This window comes from Cherax quadricarinatus, chromosome 51, assembly GCF_038502225.1.
Source record: "Cherax quadricarinatus isolate ZL_2023a chromosome 51, ASM3850222v1, whole genome shotgun sequence".
NCBI classification, from domain to species: Eukaryota; Metazoa; Arthropoda; class Malacostraca; order Decapoda; family Parastacidae; genus Cherax; species Cherax quadricarinatus.
The window spans coordinates 14,457,869-14,483,384 of NC_091342.1; the positions used below are offsets into that span (position 1 = coordinate 14,457,869).

The window sequence follows — 25,516 nt, forward strand, 5'->3', positions numbered from 1 at the left end:
GGACAGATGTTTAGTTATACTACACATATTGACTTGTGGGCACAGTGTCCCTGCGTCCCGTCGTACTAGTAAAGCCAAGATAGGCATAAAGCTGTGCCTCCTGAGTCCAACATCTTGAGAGGTTCTGGAGGTGCTACCTGCCTCCGTGAACCTCACATCTTGAGAGGTTCTGGAGGTGCTACCTGCCTCCGTGAACCTCACATCTTGAGAGGTTCTGGAGGTGCTACCTGCCTCCGTGAACCTCACATCTTGAGAGGTTCTACCTGCTTCCGTGAGCCTCACATCTTGAGAGGTTCTGGAGGTGCTACCTGCCTCCGTGAACCTCACATCTTGAGAGGTTCTACCTACTTCCGTGAGCCTCACATCTTGAGAGGTTCTACCTACTTCCGTGAGCCTCACATCTTGAGAGGTTCTGGAGGTGCTACCTGCCTCCGTGAGCCTCACATCTTGAGAGGTTCTGGAGGTGCTACCTGCCTCCGTGAGCCTCACATCTTGAGAGGTTCTAGAGGAGCTGCTTACCTGCTACTCGAGCATCTTGCGTTACAGCCCACATATTCACACGAGGCAGACGGCAGTGTGTGCCAGGACCGTTAGAATGGCTGTGCCTCGTCTTGTATAGCTCAGCTGTGCTCTGTTTGCCTTGCCTGAGTACCTCGTTTGTATGTATAGAACGCTTGTGTGTGTGTGTGTGTGTGGTTTGTGTGTGTGTGTACTCAGTTGTTTTCATTGGTGGAGTCACAGCTCTTGTCCTCGCCTCCTAACTCTTAACGACCCGCTTTACTGATTTCAGGACTGTAGGGAATGATCATACCTATTTTTGAAACTGTGTATGGTGGTTTGACTCCTACCTGTTCGCCTAGCTTCAGATCAAAAGCACTTCCTGAACGTTCATATGATTCATGTGCATCGATTGCTGTCATGATTATCCCCTGGCTCTCTCTTCACGCATCTCAGTCTGTCCATATCCACTGTCTAATTCTGAGTACTTTGTATGTTGTGATCATAGCCCATCTGATACTCTAGCATTGTTAAATTAGATTACTTAGGTTTCTCTTAAGCACTGACATCAGTTTCATTAACCTATGGATCGTTTCTGCTTTCTGTTTGTGTGATCAGTTGCTGCTTCACACTGGCACCGTATATGTTTTTGAAGGGCCTAACATAGTTCTGAATAAAGTTTTGAAGGTTCTTAAAAAAGTTCACAAGTTAGTTGAACGGCTGATGTGCACTTTTGATGACATGACTGATGTTCCTCTTTATATGTTGTCTTCATCCTCTCATCTCTCAGGTTTCCCCCATCTGGTTTCCTAACTAACCCTCCTAAATGTCAGAGTTAGATTAAAGTAGCCACCTTCCTAACTACTATATTGATATATTCAATGATTTTGAAGTTTATCCCTGTCTTCGCGGCTGTCACCTTCCTCATTAGTTTCGCATTGTCCGCAAACAATGATAAATATGATTGACTTTCCTCTGGCAGACCATTTAAGCTCCCTAGGGACAATAGTGGTTGAAGGACTGATCCTTGGGGTTTACCTCTCTAATTACCCGTGTTCACCTTGACACCTTAATGTTACCCTCAGCTGGTTTCACTAAGTACCTACATTCTATTCGTGCTCCTCTTTAGTTTATCAAGTAACCACCTGCATTTTGCAAATGCATTCCTACAGTAGAAAATAGGTAATGTAATCAGCGTATTCTTTCCATTTTTTCTTGCCATTATCATATAACTCTTACGACATTCGTGGAATAAGAAATACCATGCTGATTGTCTCTAACGTATTTCTTTCAAAGTGCTCCTAACCATATTCTTAACTTTTCCTAGTACATTAACCAGTGTGATTATAGGGAAGCCAGATTATAGTTTAATGTGTGGGTGTGTGGCTTGCTGGTTCGTGCATGTAGTAGAAACTGCCTCGTCCACCATGGTGAGTCCATCTCACCTTACACACTGAGTATCTTGCTACTTGTGCTTCCTCCTTGCGTCTTGTGAGACAAGTTGAGAAACTTACTTGCCACAGCTTCTGCATGCGAGAGAGGCAGCTTAGAAATGGTCAGGAGAAGCAGAGGATGCTTTGCAAGGTACGTACACAGTTGTGTGTAGATCGGTATAAACGCCAAGAGATGTGTATACTCGCCAAAAGGTGTATGCCTTTGTATATATACACATGAATACAGACAACTAGAAGAATTTTAATACGTATTTACATGTAGCGACCTAGAAAAGTGTTAATCTGAATGTACGCCTAGATACGTGTATATTTGTGTAAATATAAAATAAAGCGGTGTTTTTTCAATGTGTTGACGTACAAGCATTTTTTTTTAGTGTACAGGTGAATTATGGTCTTCAGATGTCTTCTTTTAGGAAGACTTAAAAAAGTGTACGTTTCTTAGTGTGTGTGTGTGTGTGTGTGTGTGTGTGTGCGTGCGTGCGTGTGTGTGACCGACCAAATAGATTCTAATAGTGTAAGATAACTTAGGTGAACCTTTTTCTATCTCTTAAAGGTATAAAGTTCACTTACCACTTGAAAATACTCATAATATCACTCAGGAAATAATATAATTATGGGTTAAAGTAGATAAACTCTCTATCCTGATACTTATTGAAAAAATATAATTGCACTTTGATGACAATTATCTTACTCTTATTCAGGGATACAACTCAAGTCAGATTAATATTAATACTAAGGGAGACTTTAATTTACAGGGTAATAAGGTAAATGTGTATTAGGCAGATTAGAATATTATAGAATAAAGTAGTGTAACTTCCTCTAATAGTTGACACCTTCATCTCGACAGTGATACAGCAGCTCAACCTTCCAGCATCGCTGCCATCCTAAATGTTCTCTTGACTTCGCACTGCTCCGGCTTATAAGTCCAACTTATCCCTTCCCCCAGTTCAGGCTTTCCAGTGGGAACTCCACGATATGTTCGCCAATAAGGCTGAGAGTGCTGTCCCATAGAAGAGATACTACTATTACAAACACGATATTGGAGACAGTCTCCATGTTTCACAATAGCTGTTGCGCCTGTTCATCCATTCACCTCGGATGAAAGAGAATAAGTGTAGGAACAGAAGTGACTGGAGGAGCAGAGTACGTCCCTTGGCATCTTGTATTCGTAAAAAGGTTACTCCCAGGTAGTTGTAACTTTCAAAATACAATTTTATTCCTTCTGGCTCTCACTGTTAAGGAGAGAGCTGCTTCTTCTTCTTATGACCAGAGCTTTGGTAAGATGGGTAAGGAAGAAGGATGGGTGAGGATAGAAATATTGGAAAAGGGTGGGAGGGGGGAAGAGAGGTAGGATATAAAAGGTAAGTGGCCCAACCACTTTGGTGTAGTTTAAAAAGTGTATGTGGAATAATATCATATTCTTGAAGGGGTATAATACTAACCCATCAGTCACATAGATATAACAGATATATAACTACATGACTCTGAATTTGTAGTAAATATACAAGTTGCAATTTTTTTCTCTCTCGATTGCACAACGGATATTTAAATGACAATGAAGGCAATAATTTTCTGGCCAGTTTATAAAGAATTACTTGACATAATATCTTCTTACAAGGTGGTGTCCCGCCATAGCAAATGTAGCATAATTTTAACAGTAGAATATTATACAAGATGTCTCCCTAATTGGGGGCGATGATTTTCTTAGTAAACATAGAAGGGTTCTGGTGTTACCCAATCATCTTCATCTGCAGGGAGGTTGCTCAATATCATTGGTCGATGGTAATCATCTTTATGGATAAAACGACGGACCCTCTGTGGGAGAGTCATTCTTTGAGTCCTGTGAGGAGGAGTATTGATGATATAATCCGTGGTATTTTCAACTTGGAGAGGATGTTCTCTATCTGGCATGTAGAGTTCTTGCATTGCATAGAGTTGTTTCTTCTTCAGGGTGTCAAGGCGTACATTTAAGGCAGTAATATCTTGTTGTACATGTAAATCTGCCATTTTAACTCTGTCTCTCCTCCTGGTGCCCGTAATGAAGCGGAGAGCTCTATTCTGGACCCGTTGCAACCGTAGCATGTTGGTCTTTGTTGTTAATGACATTGGGACACATGGGTATTCGAGTATAGGTCTTATTATCATTTTATACAGATGTTTTTTGACATGTGGAGGGGCTTGATTAAATCTAAAGAGACTGTTAAGACCGGCTTTGGCTATGTTGATCTTTTTATTTACATGAGATGTTGAGTGGAGCAGCCTGTCTATTTCATATCCCAAGATCTTGTTAGGGTTTCTAATGGCTACAGGTGTACCTCTGATGGAGATACCCCCTTTATCTTCGATGGTTGATGCAAAACATCCTATCGTGCTAACAAGGACTTTGTCAGGGTTAGTCGTAATTCTCCATTTCTTTTCCCAATTAGATGTTCGACGAAGTTCAATATTCATTTTTTCTATGACTCTCTCATACTTGTATTTTCCTGTTACCGGAGTTGATGAGACGACATGGATAACATCATCTGCAAATTGCGTTATAATTGTATCATTAAACTCTGGTTGAGGAAGGTCATTCACATAAATGTTGAATAGAATTGGACTAAGACAAGAACCTTGTGGGACACCAGCTGTTGGTATAAAAGGCTCTGTCGACCTGCCGTGAAAGGTGGGAATGATTTTTCTTTGAGTTAAGAAGTTATATATTAATCTGAGAAAGGTCCAGTTATGGTCTGGTAGGTCAATAAGTTTGTATATAAGACCATCATGCCATAAGCTATCAAAAGCTTTATGAACATCTCTGGTGGCAATTAGGGCAAGATTGCCCTGATGTTTTAGACTTGCTACAGTATCGAAAATAATATTTATTGCATGATGGGTACCTCTATGTGTTCTAAAGCCAAATTGTTTTTCAGTAAAAAGGTGATTAAACTCCATATAGTAGTTCAGTCTGTTGGAAATGATCTTCTCAAGAACTTTTCCAGTGACTTCAAGTAAAGATATAGGTCTATAGTTCCCTGGTTGATGGATGTCTTTATTGGGCTTAGCAAGAAAGATCATCCTAGCAGTCTTAAAAACAACTGGAAAATGTCCTGAGGCCAAGATGGCATTAAAGATATTAACCAAAGACTGTTTACAATTTCTGGGTAGGAACTTTATTTGTTTCATTGTTATTCCAGAGAGACCAGGGGCTCTATTTCGCATTCTTCCAATAACCTGACTCATCTCGAGTAATGTAATAGGTCTAGTAAGCGGGTGGGCATCTTCAAGAGTTGATGTATCGATGGAAGGTAGTGGTTGTAGATCATCTAAGTTCTCATCTCTCCATTCATTTACCAACTGATAGTGATTATTGTTAAATCGACGACTGTTATTGTGGGAGAGAATTTTCTCCCATACATCACCCATCAAATTAGCCTGGTCCTGTGGATCATCAAGTTTAATCTCAACATCTTCATCATCCTCATCAGTGAAGGTATGAATTAGGTAGTTAGGAGCCTTGTGCTTTGCCCCTAAAAGTTGTCGGATCTTACTCCAAAATTTTGCTGGCTCACGTTTATACTGATTAGCTTGGAGAACTAGCAGTTTCCATAAGTCACGTTTGTGATGACTAATCATGTTAATTAATTCTTGCCTCAATCTGTGCAATGTAGCTACTGGTGGTTGTCGCGTTTGAAGATGCCTTCGACATTCTGTTTGATAATTTCTCAAAGCGTCTCTAATTTCCCTCGTAGGTTTATATTGTTGGTAGATCTTTGTGGAAGCTAATTGACAGGTTGCATTAGTAGCATCAATTATTCGATTGTGAAGGGACCTGATCGCGTCGTCAATTGCAGTGGAAGGTAGATTTTCCAACGACACAATTTCATCGTCACCCAGAAATGCCCTGAAGGGGTCAAATCCTAGGGTGTTGAGATTGGGTTTAGGAGGTACAGGTATTCTAAATGGAGAAGTTTGTAGTTGTATTAAAACAGGGATATGGTCAGATCCTACGTTTCCACCAGGAGAGATACGACAATGAAAGAGGTCACAGTCTCTGTTTGTCAGGACTATATCTGGTGTCCCTGGATGAGGACCAATATACGATTTAAAGAATGGGCCTTGAAATGACAAGTTTCTGGCTGTCATGATATTAAATAGTTGTTTTCCTTTCAAGTCACCCAGTGGATTACCAGCTCCACAGTTAAAGAGGGCAGGGTGATGAGCATTAAAATCTCCCGCTAGAATTGTTGGAATATTTCTGCTTAATATCCTATGTAGAGGAATTGACTCTATATATTGTTGTCTCGGGGGAAAATATCCAGTTGCTATCACTAGTTGTTTATCCATGAGACGTCGTCATTTCTATTGCAAGAATGTTATCTTCATCAACATGAATATTTTTAAATGCATAGCCTAATTTAACTAAGATGGCTACGCCACTATAGGGTCCTCTCGATTTCTCCACAGTAGAGTAACCACGTAATTTAATATGTTGATCAACTCTCGCAGCTGTCTCATTCAAGAGTATAACATCGGGATTGTAATTATGTAGTTCAACTTCAAGGAGGTAACGGTTATTAAAGAAATGTTGAACATTAAGTTGGAAAATTGTAATCCCCATTATTTCTTGCACTTCGCACGTGTACTGCGGTCTGAACGTCTGCAAGTAATGTCATGTTTGGTATCCACACTATCCCTGCTGGACTCGTCAAGGGGAGGAGGGAAGTTCTGAGTAGTTGCTTGTGTATTAAAAATGTCACCATCCTCACTAGAATTGGTAATATTAACAGAATCATTAGAGTCATTAGAGTCATCATCAGAAAACTGAGGTGTGATATTCCCAGTTTCAGGAAGCAGAGGCTCGTGCGAGGTAATGGGAGACTGTGGAGGTTCCAAGGGAAAATTTGGTAGGCCAGGTGAATTACCCTGGGAAAGTTCCTGTTCAACAGGATCAGCTGCAATAGCGGAAGAGTAAGCACCAATCTCTGGGGCATCGTTAGGGCCAGGTATTGACTCATCGGGTTGAGGGGAGTTGACAACTTGGTTATGCGAGGTGGTTGATCATTGGACAAGGGATGACTTAGGCTTATTTGTAGAAGTAGAGTAGGGTACATACTTCTTGTTATGAGAAGGCTGGGCCATAATCTCCTTCACATTATCTGGGATAGTGATGGGAGTGATCCCATTAGCCATTAACAAATCATTTAACATCTTAGAGCAGAGTTGAATGTCACCACCTGCTATGTCTTTGGCCATCATATACATTAGTTGCGCTCTCGTCATATCCCCAGCTGAGGATACCTGAGACATGGGGGGGTGAGGCTGAATCTTGTTGTTGCGTTTGTGTATGTTGTAGGTGAGGGTTAGATTGGGGCACTCCAAGAGGGGCAAAATTCCGAACATTGGAACCAGTGGGAGAGACCTGAGGAGTTCCACTAGATCCAGGCAAAGCTGGGAAGGAAGTTTGGGACATTGTTGGAGGTGCCTCGGGAGTGTTTTTCTTAGAATTGGACAGTTTCTTAGCTTCTAGAATTTTCTGCATTTCCTTTTTCCTCTCTGGACAGATAGCAGAAACAGCATGATGTTTTCCATTGCAGAGGACACACTTGGGTTTAGTTTTGTTATTACAATCTTTAAAGAATGTTGCCCAGAGCATATGCTGCAAATCAGTGCTTGGCTACTGCATTTGTTGGTGGTATGACTAAATGCGTAACATTTGTAACATTGTGAAACACTGACAAACCGCTTAAGAGAGATTTGGTCAGGTGTACATCTGGTGCCAAAACATTTGAAGCAGATAGGAAAGTCAGAAGGATAGCAATGTAAGTAGTGTGGGCCAGTGTAGATGTTTGTGTGGGGGGAGGATGGTGAAGGTTGGGGGGATGGGGAAGAGAGGAGTCAACAAGCAAGCAAGTCACCGCCTTACCCTCTTGATGGGATGGGGCTCGAAGTGGCTGCAAGCAAGTTTCCTCTCAGCTCGGGTCAAGAACTACTCAGGATAACCAAAGAAAAATATTGAGTAACAGTGTTCAGAGTTGCTCTGCTCGAGAATTACTCAGGATAACTGAGGAGCAGGAACGACGACGTCTTCTCTCCACGGCGGCTGGGCGGCGGCTTCTCTCCACGGCGGCTGGGCGGCGGCTTCTGTCGGCACCTACTTATGTTACGTGAACAGGACAATAAGTATAAGGAAATTGGTGCAACGTCTCGACCCGCCCAAGGGTCGAACGGTTGTGATATGTTTACCTATCCTTTGCATCATTTTACCTATTTGTCTGAACATTTTGAGTACAAATACTTCGTCTCTAGGGAGCGGTGTTTATATGTTCTAGTGTATTCTCCTATTTATAGTCAGTTGTTTGTGTGTGTGTGTGTATGTGTGCGTGTGTGTGTGTACGTACCCGCCTATTTGTGGTTGCAGGAGCCGATTCACAGTTCCTGGCCCTGCCTTTTCCCTGATCACCACTAGGTCCACATTCCCTGCTCCAACAGCTTTATCGTGTGTGTGTGTGTGTGTGTGTGTGTGTGTGTGTGTGTGTGTGTGTGTGTGTGCGCGTGTGTGTGTGTGTGTGTGTGTGTGTGTGTGTGTGTGTGTGCGCGTGTGTGTGTGTGTGTGCGCGCGTGTGTGCGCGTGTGCGCGCGCGCGTGTGTGTATTACATTGTCCGTCTCCCATCAAGGTAGGGTGAAATGAAAAAAAGTAATTCACCGTCATTCGTTCAATCACTGCCTTGCCAGAAGTGTGCCGACATCACAGCTCAAATAACCTCCCGAACTGCAACATCCCGACTTGTCTATTATGGTGAAAGCAAAGGAAGGCAGAGAACGTCTTGTGACATACCTGCAATCGATTTCTAGGGCTTTTCCACCCTCGCAGCCCGGCCTGAGGCCAGGCTTCCCAGGTGACCTCCTGGTCAACCAGGAAAAGGGTGCGAGAGAGGGGGAGGGGGAAGGAGAGGGAGGGAGGGAGGAAAATAGGGGAGGGGGAGATGGGAAAAGAAATCGGCGGTGGATGTTGGTCGATGGTGGAGGTGCGTCAGTGTTGCGACTCGTTCAGTTTTTTAAATTGTAGAGGATTAAGCGATTGGAAGTGCCCGAGGTGCAAGAGTGCGCAGTATACACCCTCACACACGGCAGATTTTTTTGAAAATTGGTTTTTGGACAAGTACAAAGTCATGGGCCAAACGCAGGTTTTTTTTAAATAAACCACATTTTTTTTTTTGTCAACCACAAGGTTATTTTTTTACCCACAAGGTTATTATCAACCACAGTATTGTTATTAAATACAAAATTGTGTTTTATCAACCACAAGGATATTTTGATCGAACACAACTGTTTTCGATCAATTACACACACACACGACTCCACTAAGCGGGTCATCGTATGACAAACACGCATTAGGACAAAAAAATATTGTCCCGATAAAGGGCAATGTTTCCGTCACACTGACATGGATCCAAACCAGTGCCTTGAAAGGATCAACTTCCTGGCAGCTGAAGCATGTTCTAGGCATATTCCCCTAAGAAAGAAGAAGAGCAGGAGTAAACTGGAGAGAGAAAGACACTCCCTCTACAGAAGACGACGAAGAGTCACTGAGCTCCTCAGGAGTGCTAGAATATCTGATACACGAAAGGAGGCGCTGACCAGGGAAGTGGAAACTATCGAACTTAAGTTAAATGACTCTTACAGGAACCAGGAGAGACAGGAGGAGCTTAAAGCTATTAGTGAAATTGAAAGAAATTCAAAATATTTCTTTTCATATGCCAAAAACAAAGCAAATACCACATCTACTATCGGGCCCTTACTCAGACAGGATGGGACTTACACAGATGACAACAAGGAAATGAGTGAAATATTGAAATCGCAGTACGACTCAGTTTAGTGAACCACTAATCAGTCTGAGGATCGACGACCCAAATGATTTCTTCATGAATGAGCCTCAAAACTCCATAAATGTATGCCAGATTTCCGACATTACCCTAACTCCAATAGATCTCGAAAAAGCCATTGACAACATGCCCATGCACTCAGCCCCGGGCCCAGACTCGTGGAACTCTGTTTTCATTAAGAACTGCAAGAAACTCCTCTCGCGTACCCTAAGTACACTATGGAGGAGAAGCTTGGACATGGGTGAAATTCCACAATCACTTAAAACAACGGATATAGCCCCACTCCATAAAGGTGGTAGCAAAGCATTAGCTAAGAACTTTAGACCAATAGCTCTGACGTCCCACATCATAAAAATCTTTGAAAGAGTGCTAAGAAGGTTTGCAAATCACCTGGATTCCCAAAATCTGCACAATCCAGGGCAACTTGGGTTCAGGGCAGGTCGCTCCTGCCTCTCACAACTACTGGATCACTATATGGCCTTGGATGCACTGGAAGAAAATCAGAATGCAGATGTAATATACACAGACTTTGCAAAAGCATTTGACAAATGCGATCATGGCGTAATAGCCCATAAAATACGTGCTAAAGGAATAACTGGGAAAGTGGGGAGATGGATCTTCAACTTCCTAACAAATCGAACACAAAGAGTAGTGGTCAACAGAGTTAAATCGGAGGCTGCCATAGCGAAGAGCTCTGTTCCACAAGGCACAGTACTCGCCCCCATCTTATTCCTTATCCTCATATCAGACATAGATAGAGATATACATCACAGCACCGTATCATCCTTTGCGGATGACACTAGGATCTGCATGAGGCTGTCATCTGCTGAGGACGCGGTTAACCTCCAAGAAGATATAAACAGTTTTCCAGTGGGCAACGGTAAACAATATGATGTTCAATGAGGACAAATTCCAACTACTCCGTTATGGAAAACTGGAAGAGATAATAACTAGAACAGAGTATACTACAGACTCTGGCCATACAATAGAGCGGAAAAATAATGTAAGGGACCTGGGAGTAGTAATGTCTGAGGATCTCGCTTTCAAGGATCACAACAGTGCCACGATCGCACGTGCAAAGAAAATGATAGGATGGATAATGAGAACGTTCACAACGAGAGATGCCAAGCCAGTGATGATCCTTTTCAAATCACTTGTTCTCTCTAGGCTGGAATACTGCTGTACATTAACATCTCCATTCAAAGCAGGTGAAATCGCAGATCTAGAGAGTGTACAGAGATCCTTTACTGCACGTATAAGTTCTGTCAAGCACCTTAACTACTGGGAACGCTTGGAAGCACTTGACTTGTACTCGTTGGAACGTAGGAGGGAGAGATATATCATAATCTACACTTGGAAAATCTTGGAAGGAATGGTCCCAAATCTGCACACAGAAATCACTCCCTACGAAAGTAAAAGACTGGGCAGGCGATGCAAAATGCCCCCAATAAAAAGTAGGGGCGCCATTGGTACACTAAGGGAAAACACCATAAGTGTCCGGGGCCCAAGACTGTTCAACAGCCTCCCATCACGCATTAGGGGAATTGTTGTTAGGTAAGACACATATGCAACAGTTAGACAACTTTAATCCGAAACGTTTCGCCTACACAGTAGGCTTCTTCAGTCGAATACAGAAAGTAGGCAGGAACAGTAGAGATGTGAAGACGATGTAATCAGTCCATCACCCTTGTAGTCGTAGAATTTGAGGTTGTCAGTCCCTCGGCCTGGAGAAGTTCAGTTCCATAGTCAGGAACTATGGAACTGAACTTCTCCAGGCCGAGGGACTGACAACCTCAAATTCTACGACTACAAGGGTGATGGACTGATTACATCGTCTTCACATCTCTACTGTTCCTGCCTACTTTCTGTATTCGACTGAAGAAGCCTACTGTGTAGGCGAAACGTTTCGGATTAAAGTTGTCTAACTGTTGCATGTGTCTTACCTAACAACCTGTCGGTATTGTATACCATTTTGATGTTCATTAGGGGAATTGCCAATAAACCCCTGGCTGCCTTCAAGAGAGAGCTGGACAGATACCTAAAGTCAGTGCCGGATCAGCCGGGCTGTGGCTCGTACGTTGGACTGAGTGCGGCCAGCAGTAACAGCCTAGTTGATCAGGCCCTGATCCATCGGGAGGCCTGGTCATGGACCGGGCCGGGGGGGCGTTGATCCCCGGAATAACCTCCAGGTAACCTCCATCACCTTAAACTGGCCACGAACGCAGCAGCATCTGACTCGCGGGTCTTGTTAACTTGTGACCTGGTGCAACTATTATCTGAGAATTATTCTAGCGCAAAACACAACCAGGTCAGTAGGTGAGTACGAACCACGGAACAGGTGGGGGTGTGAACCCATGGCGAGTGAGTCGTAAGACTCCAGGCCAGTGCGTTATTACGATTTCGTGAGTCAGTAGATGAGTACGATTATATAGCTTCCTTTTTTAGCAGACGGAGGATCGAGGCTGTGATCCTCTGCTCTGAATGACCAACACGAGCTAACGCTTCAAGTAGAGTATAACGCCTGTAATATGTCCAGCAAAATCTAAGATGTGTGGGTGTTAGTCCCTGGTTCACTTGTCCAGGAATGTCCCATAAATGTTGAAAATGGCAAGAGAATAGGTGCTTTAAATGTCAAGATAATGTAGGTGGAAGCTGGAGGTTGGCATAAATGTCTTTACATGCCTGACTCTTAAGTATTTTTATGTGACAGTCTGGAGTGCCTGAAAAGTGGTGTAGAGGGATGGACTGTGAGAGGGAGAAGGAACAGAGTGTGGGAAGGGTGGAGGGAGAAGGAATGGAGTGTTTGAGGGGTGGAGGGAGAAGGAATGGAGTGTTTGAGGGGTGGAGGGAGAAGGAATGGAGTGTGGGAGGGGTGGAGTGAGAAGGAATGGAGTGTGGTAGGGGTGGAGGGAGAAGGAATGGAGGGTGGGAGGGGTGGAGGGAGAAGGAATGGAGGGTGGGAGGGGTGGAGGGAGAAGGAATGGAGTGTGGGAGGGGTGGAGGGAGAAGGAATGGAGTGTGGGAGGGGTGGAGGGAGAAGGAATGGAGTGTGGGAGGGGTGGAGGGAGAAGGAATGGAAGGTGGGACGGGTGGAGGGAGAAGGAATGGAAGGTGGGACGGGTGGAGGGAGAAGGAATGGAGGGTGGGAGGGGTGGAGGGAGAAGGAATGGAGGGTGGGAGAGGTGGAGGGAGAAGGAATGGAGTGTGGGAGGGGTGGAGGGAGAAGGAATGGAGTGTGGGAGGGGTGGAGGGAGAAGGAATGGAGTGTGGGAGGGGTGGAGGGAGAAGGAATGGAGTGTGGTATGGATGGAGGTGTGAATATTGGTAGGAAAGAGGATCAACCTGGGTCAGAAGGTATGAAGAGAAAAAAGTAAGGAAGGATATAATGTACATACAACAGAGGATTATTGGGGAGGTGATATAGAGCGCTTCCGCAGGCATGATACCTCCCTCTCCAGGGTGATAATTTGATCCAAGGAACTGGATTTATATTTCCTTAGATGAAACTTGATCGCCTTATACTCCACAGAAGCTGCATGACCCTAACAGAGTAATAATACAAGTCAGGGGTGGTACCGTCCTTAATTAATATCACATTTACTTGGCGCTAGGAGCTCTAGAGAGAAGGTTTAGTAAACTACAGGTGAAAACTGAAGCTAGAATAAAAAATAAATATTTTTCTCCCTACACGTTTCTTCATATTATTCTCTATTGGGAAGCTGTGTGTGTGTGTGTGTGGGGGGGGGGGGTGTTACGTCTCAGAATGTCAACATTAGGGAGGCCGGTGCTGGACACCCGACCTGGGATTTGATATTTGATTCCATACTGATCATGTTGTGAGGGAAGAGAAGGGAGGGGAAGGTGAGGGCAAGAGGAGGAAGATGTGGAGTGTACTTTGAGAGAGAAGAGGGGCTTACCAGGGAAGTTTGAAAAGGAAGAAGTGCTAGTAGGAACGGTGAAGAGATAAAGGAAAAAAATGGAGAGGGGGTAGGCTGGATGAAGAGGTAGATAGAAGGGTGAAGAAATTGAAGGTATGCAAGAACTGAAGGAGTAAGAGAAGCTGAAAATGAAGAATAGAAAAAAAGGTGGGTCAGAAGCAGACTTTGTATTAATATTCGTTCTGGGTGAAGCTGGAGTAAACACAAGCAGTGTGTTTCTTTACTTGACAGAAGGTGATTGACAGCGTCTACATTCACAGCACAATCGTGTTATCTGACTGGTTTTGGTAACATTATGCTGCCCGTCCTTCCTCGGCTAGAGGTATTCCAGGCATTTGCAAGAATCAAAGAGCTAGTGAGCGGGAGAGAGTCAGCAGTTAAGAGTAAGAAATGAGGAAGAGTGCAAGTTGAACACAGACTACACATACCAATAGGCTGGGCTACCTTATTAAAGCTTCCAAGGATTGGCAGTTACCCTTCCCAATAACCTTATTACCTCGAGCACCAAGGAACTTTAACCAACTTTATCTCAATCAGAAAAAAAAAAAACATACACAAACAGCACAACGATCGTGTATACTCCAGCGAATATTCCAAGTTTGTGGATCGTCCACACTGTATCCTCGTGGATACATTTTCAGACGAACACCTGACGCTTTATCGGTGTTTGTGGTGTTCAACAGGGAGGTACGTGGGGTCTACATCAGCTAGTGTGACGCAATCTGTGAGGAGGATTCCGCACTGTCTATGGTTTGTAAAGAGGATTGACCTGGATACCTGGAGGTTATTCCGGGGATCAACGCCCCCGCGGCCCGGTCCATGACCAGACCTCCCGATGGATCAGGGCCTGATCAACTAGGCTGTTACTGCTGGCCGCACGCAGTCCAACGTACGAGCCACAGCCCGGCTGATCCGGCACTGACTTTAAGTATCTGTCCAGCTCTCTTGAAGGCAACCAGGGGCTTATTGGTAATTCCCCTTATGCTTGGTGGGAGGCTGTTGAACAGTCTTGGGCCCCGGACACTTATGGTGTTTCCCTTAGTGTACCAATGGCGCCCCTACTTTTTATTGACGCGCAATCGATCAGTAAATCGATCAGTTCTCCTCTCTTCTCTTATCTTTATTTTATTTATCCCCAGAATAACCTCCAGGTAACCTCCCCGGAGCTGTTTGAATATTTTCTTCTCCTATCACCCCCTATATTTGATATTCTATGTGAACATTTGTTAATAAACAGAATACATTTACAAAAAAAAAAAACATTAACATGAATACAATAGCACAATGTATCAAAGATCATGAATTTCCTCCAGCTCCTCCGAGGCTGGACGCGAGCCAAGTATGCAGCAAGCATTTCCCTTCTGGATGGCTATGCTGAGGCGCTCGAACATGAAAGTGGCTGCCCTTGGGTCCCTGGTGGTGTCGATGAGTCTGGAACCCAATTCTTTGAGGAAACTTGTGGCATTTTTTTCCCCATGATCCGAAGGTCTCTGACCCCACTGGGACAAATTGATACTGTTGGCTTATGTCCCTGTGTGTGTGTATATATATATATATATATATATATTATTGTAACCACGAACGAGTGGTATTAATCATTAGCATTACTGCGACTAGCCGAGGATTCGAACCCATGTCGTTTTGGCCCTCCTCATGGTGAGCGAAAATCATTACACTCTAACCTGCGTGTCCCGTTGGTTAGAACGTCATGTGTGATTTTCGCTCACCATAAGGTGGGCCAAAACGACATGGGTTCGAATCCTCGGCTAGTCAGTGTTATTGATATACATATATATTTATTTAAATATTTATATATAATATAATGTGTGTGTGTGTGTGTGTGTGTGTGTACTCACCTAATTCACGTCACCTAATTGTGGTTGCAGGGGTCGAGACTCTGCTCCTGGCCCCGCCTCTTCACTGATCACTACTAGGTCTTCTCTCTCCCTGCTCCATGAGTTTTATCATACCTCGTCTTAAAGCTATGTATGGTTCCGGCCTCCACCAAATCGCTTGCTTGATTATTCCACTTCCTGACAACTCTGTCTGAAGAAATACTTCCTAACATCCCTTTGATTCATCCGAGTCTTCAACTTTCAAGTGTCACCCCTTGTTTTTGTGTCCCATCTCTGGAACATCCTCTCTCTGTTCACCTTATCTATTCCACGCAGTATTTTGTATGTCGTTATCATGTCTCCCCTAACCCTCCTCTCCTGCACTGTCATCAGGCCGATTTCCCTTAAAATTTCTTCGTAGGACATTCCCGTTAGCTCTGGAACTATCTTTGTTGCAAACCTTTACACACTCTCTAATTTCTTGACGTGTTTGACCAGGTATGGCTTCCAAACTGGTGCTGCATACTCGAGTATGGGCCTGACGTACACGGTGTACAATGCCTTGAACGATTCCTTACTAAGGTATCGGAATGCTATTCTCAGATTTCCCAGGCGCCCATGTGCTGCAGCAGTTACCTGGTTGATGAGTGCTTCCGGAGACGTGCTGGGTGTTATACTGAGCGAGGTTTGCAGTCTTTGGCCATCTAGCCTATACTCTGTTGCGATCTTTTGTGCCCTTCCTCGATCTTCATGATTTTACATTTGGCGGGGTTAAATTCGAGAAGCCAGTTGCTGGACCACGTGTCCAGCCTGTCCAGGTCTCTTTGTAGTCCTGCCTGATCCTTATCTGATTTAATTCTCCCCATTAACTTCACATCTGAGAGCAGGGACACTTCTGAGTGTCCCTTCCATCATGTCATTCACATGTACCAAAAATAGCACTGGTCCTAGGACTGACCCGTGTGTGTGTGTGTGTGTGTGTGTGTGTGTGTGTGTCGTGCCGAATAGGTAGAACTTGCGATATTGGCTTAAAATAACAATGCTCTTCTTGCTGAATAAGGCAAGCGAAAATTTGTGTATGCAATAATTTAGCAAAAATCATTCTGAACCTAACGAAAAAAATATATTTCATTGTGTTTATTATTAAATTATTGTGAACTTATCTAAAATATATTTAGTTGGATTAGGCTAAATTAAATTGCGCTTGTTATAATAAGGTTAGATAAGTTTTCTAAGGCTCTTTTGGTACAAAATTATTAATTTTGGCTTTAACATAAATTAAAAATATATATCTTTAAACGTATAAGAGAAAATTCTAGAACGGCCTTAATTTTAAACGAGTTCTTGTTAATTGACCAATTTTACCCATTCGGCGTGACACACACACACACACACACACACACACACACACACACACACACACACACACACACACACACACACACACACACACACACACATATATACATACATATATACATACATTTTATATATATATTTATATATATATATATATATATATATATATATATATATATATATATATATATATATATATATATATATATATTGCACCACAAAAATGAAATATTTGTTCAGCTCGGATAGTTACCTTCACTTGAATGTTTAATATTAATTTGCATTATAAAAAAAATCAGCGTGTTGCATAATTTAGTAGAAGAGAAGAAAGGTCGGTTTATACTTCATTCTGCTTGTGAAGTTTTTTTTTTGTCTGTGTTTAGCACATGTTTTTAATACTTGTCTTTGTTACTGTGGTTATTCTCCTCAACGGAGGTTCCTTGATGCTATTGAGGGGCTCTTGATCTAGGGAATTGGATCTGTGCTCCGGTTCCCTGAATTGAGCCTGAATACCTTCCATCCCCCCCCCACATGCGCTGTATAATCCTACGGGTTTAGCGCTTTCCCGTGATTATAATAATACTGTGGTTATTAGTTTTTTTTTTTTTTTACTTCTTAAATTTGTATTGTTAGGTTCGTATCTTTCTCCATTATCTTAGTTATATTGTTCTGTTTATTTATATTCTGATTCCTTGTTTACTTTGTCTTTTCTTCCTCGTTCTTCTTCACCCTTTGTTTCCTCTAATTTATTTTCCAACCTTTTTTTCTGTTCATTCTGTTCGTGATTCTTCTGTTCCTACTGTTGCTAATGCTCTATATTGTATGTTGACACTTCTGTTCCTACTGTTGCTAATGCTCTATATTGTATGTTGACACTTCTGTTCCTACTGTTATTCTTGTTACTGATGTTCCTGTTGAACAATAAAATGGTATAAAATACCGACAGGTTGTTAGATAAGACACATATGCAACAGTTAGATATCTTTATTATGAAACGTTTCGCCTACACAGTAGGCTTCTTCAGTCAAGTACAGAAAAGTTGATAGAAGCAGAAGATACTTGAAGACGATGTAATCAGTCCATCACCCTTGGTTCAGAGGACATCTACAAGACCTTCTTCACGGCTGCTGCAACTAACCCATCTCTTTGGGAAGGACCTACTTCCACTGGGGAATCCCGCCTACCAGTGACTTTGCCCTCGTCTGCTGCCCGTCCCTATCCACTGACGCCTATATAAACCGCCAGTCTTCTTGTCTTTGCTCCAGATTCTCCTCCACCATGAAGCTGTGAACACTAACTCCAAGGCCGAGGGACTGATTACCTCATCTTTTGTATATAGTTCTACTGTCTTCCTATTATGTCCTAGAATCTGTATTGATAAAGCCACTGGATGGCGAAACGTCTACTACAATAAAGATATCCAGATGTTGCACATGTGTCTTAACTTTCATATTGTCGGTATTTTATACCTTTCTTGCAAAACTTGTTTCATACTATGGAACAATGCTCTTCTCCAGACTGAGGGACTGACCACCTCAAAACTTTAAGGGTGATGGACTGATTACATCGTCTTCAAGTATCTTCTGCTTCTATCAACTTTTCTGTACTTGACTGAAGAAGCCTACTGTGTAGGCGAAACGTTTCATAATAAAGATACATAACTGTTGCATATGTGTCTTACCTAACGATGTTCCTGTTGTTATTGTTGCTACTGCTCTTGTTCCTCTTCCACACATTATCAGTGTTGCTTCTCTCAACATCCGCCTTCCTAAATTAGATTGAAGAGTACCGTAATTGGGTGTCATTACTCTCCCCAATTGTATTACAGCCACCCTTTTATATCCTTTATTGTGTTATTTTCGCTCTTATTCCTCTTATTGCATTAGTCTCCCTCTCATATATATTACATTACAAGCAGCCCTCTAGCCAGGCTGTGATGGCAATGTTGACTAACGGGCCGTGGGTCTGCTTGAACAGGTAATCAAGAGAAAAATGAGCTGCTAGGTCGCGTGTAAATTATATCCGTTGTACTTCAGCTGTCTCGCTATATCTGTTACATCATAGCTGCCCTCTCATGGCTGCTATATCAGAACTGCCCTTTCATATTTATATCATAGCTGCAATTTAACATATATTGCATTGCAGTTGCCCCCTCATGTTTATTGCATCATGGCTGTCCTCTCGTATACTTTAGTTTACTGTATGGTGATGAGAATTTTAATTGTTGTAATATAACCCAGTAATGTTGTGGATATGTTTATTGCGTCTGAAATTTGGTTTGTGTAAGCTGCCACTTTGAGGACGTTTATGGAAGTCTTGAGTCAATCACTCATCCAAAATACTTGTTGAATAGGCGAGTTAGTTAAGCTGAACACTTGTTCATATAGTTAGGTAACTGAACAGTTGGTTCCTTTGACTGCCTCTCTTAGAATATTGACCACAACCCATCACTGTCCTCATCAACATGCTGCCACATCACTACAACTACACATCACCCTCCCCCGCATATCACCACTACCACTACACATCACCACCACATCACCTACTACTACCACCACCACATCACTCCCCCCCCCCTCCTCCACCACCAGAATCACCACCACCACGTTCTGATTTTACCCATTACTGTAATTATTTTCTTTGCCTTTTCTTGTATTTTACTAATCGACATTTCCTTCTCTCTTAGGTGAGTACTGACCAGGAATGGAGCCACGCATGGAGCTCCTGACACAAATATCAGTGTCAGTCTGGTAGTCAGACGAAGCACAGTGACAATCACCTGACAATTCAACATGTCAGTCGAGACACCAGTCAGAACACCACACACAGGGAGAGCAATAACGGTAAGTTTATCCTTTAAGAGCAGTTTTCTTCATTGACTGAGAGAGACGTTATATCAGGTGTTCTTTCCGTAGGTTAGCTTTAAAACCGTATTTTGGGGACCCGAAAGAACTTTATGCCAAGTGCTCTTTCGGAAAGTGCGCTTTAAAACCATATCTTGGGGGACCGGGAGAAGTTTGATGTCACGTATTCTTTTGAAGGTCTTCATGTACTGCTTCGGGTTTGATGTCAGGTATTTTCCCTTGAAGGCGAGTTACATGGTCATCTTTTCAAGGACCGGGAGAAACTTGATGTAAGGTGTTGTTCTTAACTAGGGAGACGTGAGTAATTTCCAGGGGAGGGGATGGCTGCGAACCCAGAGCAGAGATATGTAACACGTTTTATATTTGTTATTTGCTCCTTGAATAATTAAAATAATAAAATGAAAATGAAACTTAGTTTTATTTGTAAATTTAGAATTTTAAACTAAGGAAGGAGCAGAGGCATGGAGTTAGAGGGGGTCACCCAAAATAGGTCAAGAACCCCTGGTTTAGAGAGACTTCAGGGACTGGGTGTTCCCATGAAGGTCAGCTGCTAAACCTCTTTAGTTTGTTCTTTATTTTGTGTTTTATTACTGTATTGCTGCTCACTTTTCCGCAGTGTTTGTGTTGTCTGGGATGCTACACATTCTTCTTCGCGTAAAATGCGATTATCGACAGCTTCCTGTTTTCCTCTGTGGTTATCGAAAATATTTTAATGTTTTGGATTTGTTACGTGTTTGGATCTAAAGCTTTGTTTTGGGTGGAAATATAAGTCAGTAAATACAGCAAAAATATAGCAGGGGAATAGAGGATAGTGTAGAGGAAGTGTGTGTGTGTGTGTGTGTGTGTGTGTGTGTGTGTGTGTGTGTGTGTGTGTGTGTGTGTGTGTGTGTGTGTGTGTACTCGCCTAGTTGTGGTTGCAGGGGTGGTCAGTTCACAGCTCCTGACCCCGCCTCTTCACTGGCCGCTACTACGTCACTCTTCCTGGTCCATGAGCTTTATCATACCTCTTATTAAAGCTATGTATGGGTCCTACCTCCACTACATCACTTCCCAGACTGTTCCATATTCTGACAACGCTGTGACTAAAGAAATACTTCCTAACATCGCTCTGATTCATCTGAGTCTTCAGCTTCCAACTGTGACCTCTTGTTACTGTGTCCCATCGCTGGAACATCCTGTCTCTGTCCACCTTGTCGACTCCTCTCAGTATTTTGTATGTCGTTATCATATCCCCTCTCTCCTGTCCTCAAGTGTCGTCAGGTCGATTTCCCTTAACCTCTTCTCGTTGGACATGCCCCTTATCTCCGGTACTAGTCTTGTTGCAAACCTTTGCACTTTCTCTAGTTTCCTTACGTGCTTTTCTAGGTGTGGATTCCAAACTGGTGATGCATACTCCAATATAGGCCTAACGTACACGGTGTACAGGGTCCTGAACGATTCCTTATTGAGATGTCGGAATGCTGTTCTTAGGTTTGCTAGCGCCTGTATGCTGCAGCAGTTATTTGGTTGATGGGCGCCTCAGATGTTCCTGGTGTTATACTCACCCCAAGATCCTTTTCCTTGAGTGGGGTTTGTACTTCTGGCCCCCCTAGACTGTACTCCTTCTGCTGTCTTTTTTGCCCTTCCCCAATCTTCATGACTTTGCACTTGGTGGGGTTGAACTCCAGAAACCAGTTGCTGGACTAGGCCTGCAGCCTGTCCAGATCCCTTTGTAGTTCTGCCTGGTCCTCTTCCGATTGAATTCTCATCAACTTCACATTATCTGCAAACAGGGACACTTCTAAGTCTATACCTTCCGTCATGTCGTTCACAAATACCAGAAACAGCACCGGTTCTAGGACCGACCCCTGTGGAGCCCCGCTTGTCACAGGCGCCCATTCTGACACCTCGCCACGTACCCTGACTCGCTGTTGTCTTCCCGACAGGTATTCCCTGATCCATTGCACTGTCTTCCCTGTTATACCTGCCTGGTCCTCCAGCTTTTGCACTAATTTCTTGTGTGGAACTGTGTCAAACTACTACTTACAGTCCAAGAAAACGCAATCTACCCACCCCTCTCTCTCTTGTCTTATTGCTGTGTGTTAGCATGGCATTACAGTAAGCCAGTGTAAAAACACACTAGATCTGCCTGGCGCACGGATTGGCGGGTAATAGAGCGAAAGATCTCCATAAAACTAGTAGGTGAAGCAAGAGGAACTGGAGAATGGGTGTGTGTATACTCACCTAATTCACCTAATTGTGGTTGCAGGGGTCGAGATTCAGCTCCTGGCCCCGCCTCTTCACTGGTCGCTACTAGATGCTCTCTCTCCCTGCTCAACGAGCTTTATCATACTTCGTCTTAAAACTCTGTATGGTTCCTGCCTCCACCACTGTGTGTGGGTGTGAGTGAGTGTGGGTGTGAGTGAGTGTGGGTGTGAGTGAGTGTGGGTGTGAGTGAGTGTGGGTGTGAGTGAGTGTGGGTGTGAGTGAGTGTGGGTGTGAGTGAGTGTGGGTGTGAGTGAGTGTGGGTGTGAGTGAGTGTGGGTGTGAGTGAGTGTGGGTGTGAGTGAGTGTGGGTGTGAGTGAGTGTGGGTGTGAGTGAGTGTGGGTGTGAGTGAGTGTGGGTGTGAGTGAGTGTGGGTGTGAGTGAGTGTGGGTGTGAGTGAGTGTGGGTGTGAGTGAGTGTGGGTGTGAGTGAGTGTGGGTGTGAGTGAGTGTGGGTGTGAGTGAGTGTGGGTGTGAGTGAGTGTGGGTGTGAGTGAGTGTGGGTGTGAGTGAGTGTGTGTGTGAGTGATTCTGGGTGTGAGTGTGGGTGTGAGTGAGTGTGGGTGTGAGTGAGTGTGGGTGTGTGTGTGTGTGGGTGTGTGTGTGTGTGGGTTTGTGTGTGTGTGAGTGAGTGTGGGTGTGAGTGAGTGTGGGTGTGAGTGAGTGTGGGTGTGAGTGAGTGTGGGTGTGAGTGAGTGTGGGTGTGAGTGAGTGTGGGTGAGTGTGGGTGTGAGTGTGGGTGGGTGTGGGTGTGAGTGAGTGGGTGTGTGGGTGTGGGTGTGAGTGTGGGTGGGTGTGAGTGTGAGTGTGGGTGAGAGTCCTCCAACACTTCCTGGATAGGTACTGGGCATCTCTTCTGCTCAACCACGTATACTGTCACTAAAGTGTACCGTAAAAGCTCGGGTTGGCTTCTATGTGTATAAATATTTAATCTCATTTACCTGTAGTTTTCCTACATTTCGATTCTTTGTTGCCCTTCATGTCTCTGAAATTACATCCTGACGTACCTACGCCAGCCTTCATCACTACTGCAGCAGTTGGTATCTTGGAAACTAGCACCTGACGTACCTACGCCAGCCTACATCACTACTGCAGCAGTTGGTATCTTGGAAACTAGCACCTGACGTACCTACGCCAGCCTACATCACTACTGCAGCAGTTGGTATCTTGGAAACTAGCACCTGACGTACCTACGCCAGCCTTCACACCCCGTGTTAGATCTAAATTATACAGTATGCTTAAATATCTACAATTAAACCTAACCTCTTGTTTTATATTAGAAATTGACTATCAGTGTAAAGACTTACGACTTGTTTGGAGACCTCGTCATGCGGCCGATTATCTGAAGTTAGCTCAGACACTATTATCTTCGGCTACTCAGTTATTTTAAGTCAGCTTTATTACCAGTGCCATCCCTCCATCATTCCTCATCATCATCTTCTAAATCATCATTCTCTCCATATTCATCCTCTTGCTCCTCATCCTTCCCTTGCTTCTCATCTTTCTCGTAATTGTATTTTTTTTCTTTTTTGGCGCAGTGTTTGACAAGGTTAGATTAAGGATCCTTAACTTTATTGACAAGCTATTTACAGGTTAAGGATTCCTAACTTAATTGACAAGCCAAGAGCTGTTATCTACATCAGCTCATTTCACAGCATTTTTATTGTTATGAAACATACAAGTAGGGAACAGGATGAAGTTGGAGCCATCTGTGGGCCAGCATTTTCATTTGATCAGCTGACTTTATCTCGTTGACATCATAATGCTGTACGAATGTGTTCCATACTCGAGTCATCCTGGGGATAAATGATCTCAGATGGAGTAATGTTCTGGAGAAGGGTACAGCCAGAGTGAAGTTGCTGCTTTCTGCCCGTCTTGTGGTATAGAAGCTTGCTTCACGCTGTCCTCGAAGTGGATCCAAGTATGGTACTTAACAATGTTGGCCTTGTACATAACAGTAAGGCCACCCACATCCCTCCTGTGTTGAAGGCTCTACTACTGAAATGACAGATTCTCTCTCTCTCTCTCTCTCTCTCTCTCTCCATCATCATCAATCATCATCAATCATCATCAGTCATCAATCATCATCATCATCATCATCATCATCAATCATCATCAATCATCACCAATCATCACATTTCGCCTGACCCCACTATCTGCCATTTTTCTTCTTTTCCTCTTGTGTTTTAATTTCCAACCTTCCCATCTATCCTCTTTCCAATCCACCCCTTTCTTATCTTCCCCATTATCTCCCCCTTCTTTTCTTGCATCGTTTTTCCCCTTCTTTCTTACTTTTTTCTCTTTTCTCATCTCGTCCCCCTTCTCATTTTTTCTGTATCTCCCTAATTTCTCTTTTACCTTCTCCCATTTTTTCCCTTTTCTATTCCCTGTTCTACTTTGTCTCCCCTCTCTTCCTTTCTATTCTCCCCTATCCTCCACGACCTCTCCTCGACCTCCTTTCCACCCTCGACCACCCTTTCCCCTCGACCACCCTTTCCCCTCGACCACCCTTTCCCCTCGACCACCCTTTCCCCTCGACCATCTTCCCCCTCGACCTCCTACCCCGTCGACTTCCTCCGCCCTCGACCACCTTCCCCTTTTATCCTTTTCTCTCTTCTCACTTCTTCACTCTAATCTTCGCTCTCTCCTCATCCCCACCATCCTCCCTCCCTCTCATTTTTTCGTTTAAGAATTCAAAGCCGGCCCGGAATTAATATCCTCCGTCATTTCCAGCTTTTTATAAATTTATCGCTTTATATTATAATTGTTTTCTGCAACGAACGAACGAAGACGTCACAAACGTAATCCACGAACGGAAGAGCAATAACTGGGTTTCAGGGGTCAGGAAAATGCGTTTCCATGGTTTTAAAGATGAATTTAATGCGTTTCCATGGATAATGCATCTCCATGGCTTTAAATGGTGCATCTCCATTGCTTTCAAGAGGGAGATAGTTCATCTCCATGCCTTTAAAGAACAAGTTAGTGCATTTCCATGACTTTAAAGGTGAATATAATGTGTTAGTGGTTGTAGGATGTGATGGTTGTAGGATGTGATGGTGGTTGTAGGATATGATGGTTGTAGGATGTGATGGTTGTAGGATGTGATGGTGGTTGTAGGATATGATGGTTGTAGGGTGTGATGGTGGTTGTAGGATATGATGGTTGTAGGATGTGATGGTTGTAGGATGTGATGGTTGTAGGGTGTGATGGTTGTAGGGTGTGATGGTTGTAGGGTGTGATGGTGGTTGTAGGATGTGATGGTGGTTGTAGGGTGTGATGGTTGTAGGGTGTGATGGTTGTAGGGTGTGATGGTTGTAGGATGTGATGGTTGTAGGGTGTGATGGTGGCTGTAGGGTGTGATGGTGGCTGTAGGGTGTGATGGTTGTAGGGTGTGATGGTTGTAGGATGTGATGGTTGTAGGATGTGATGGTTGTAGGGTGTGATGGTTGTAGGATGTG

General features: G+C 43.6%; 1 protein-coding gene across 6 annotated transcripts in view; it reads left to right on the forward strand.

Moving 5' to 3' along the window:
- Nucleotides 1-25,516, forward strand: part of LOC128694641 (diacylglycerol kinase zeta) — an 881,430-nt gene that overhangs the window by 609,547 nt on the left and 246,367 nt on the right. The window contains exon 2 of one of the 6 annotated variants that reach the window (XR_011393409.1): nt 19,637-19,793. The exons of the other annotated variants lie outside the window; for them this stretch is intronic. The gene's annotated coding sequence lies outside the window, so the exon portion shown is untranslated. The remainder of the gene's footprint in view (nt 1-19,636; nt 19,794-25,516) is intronic. 6 annotated transcript variants of the gene reach the window in all.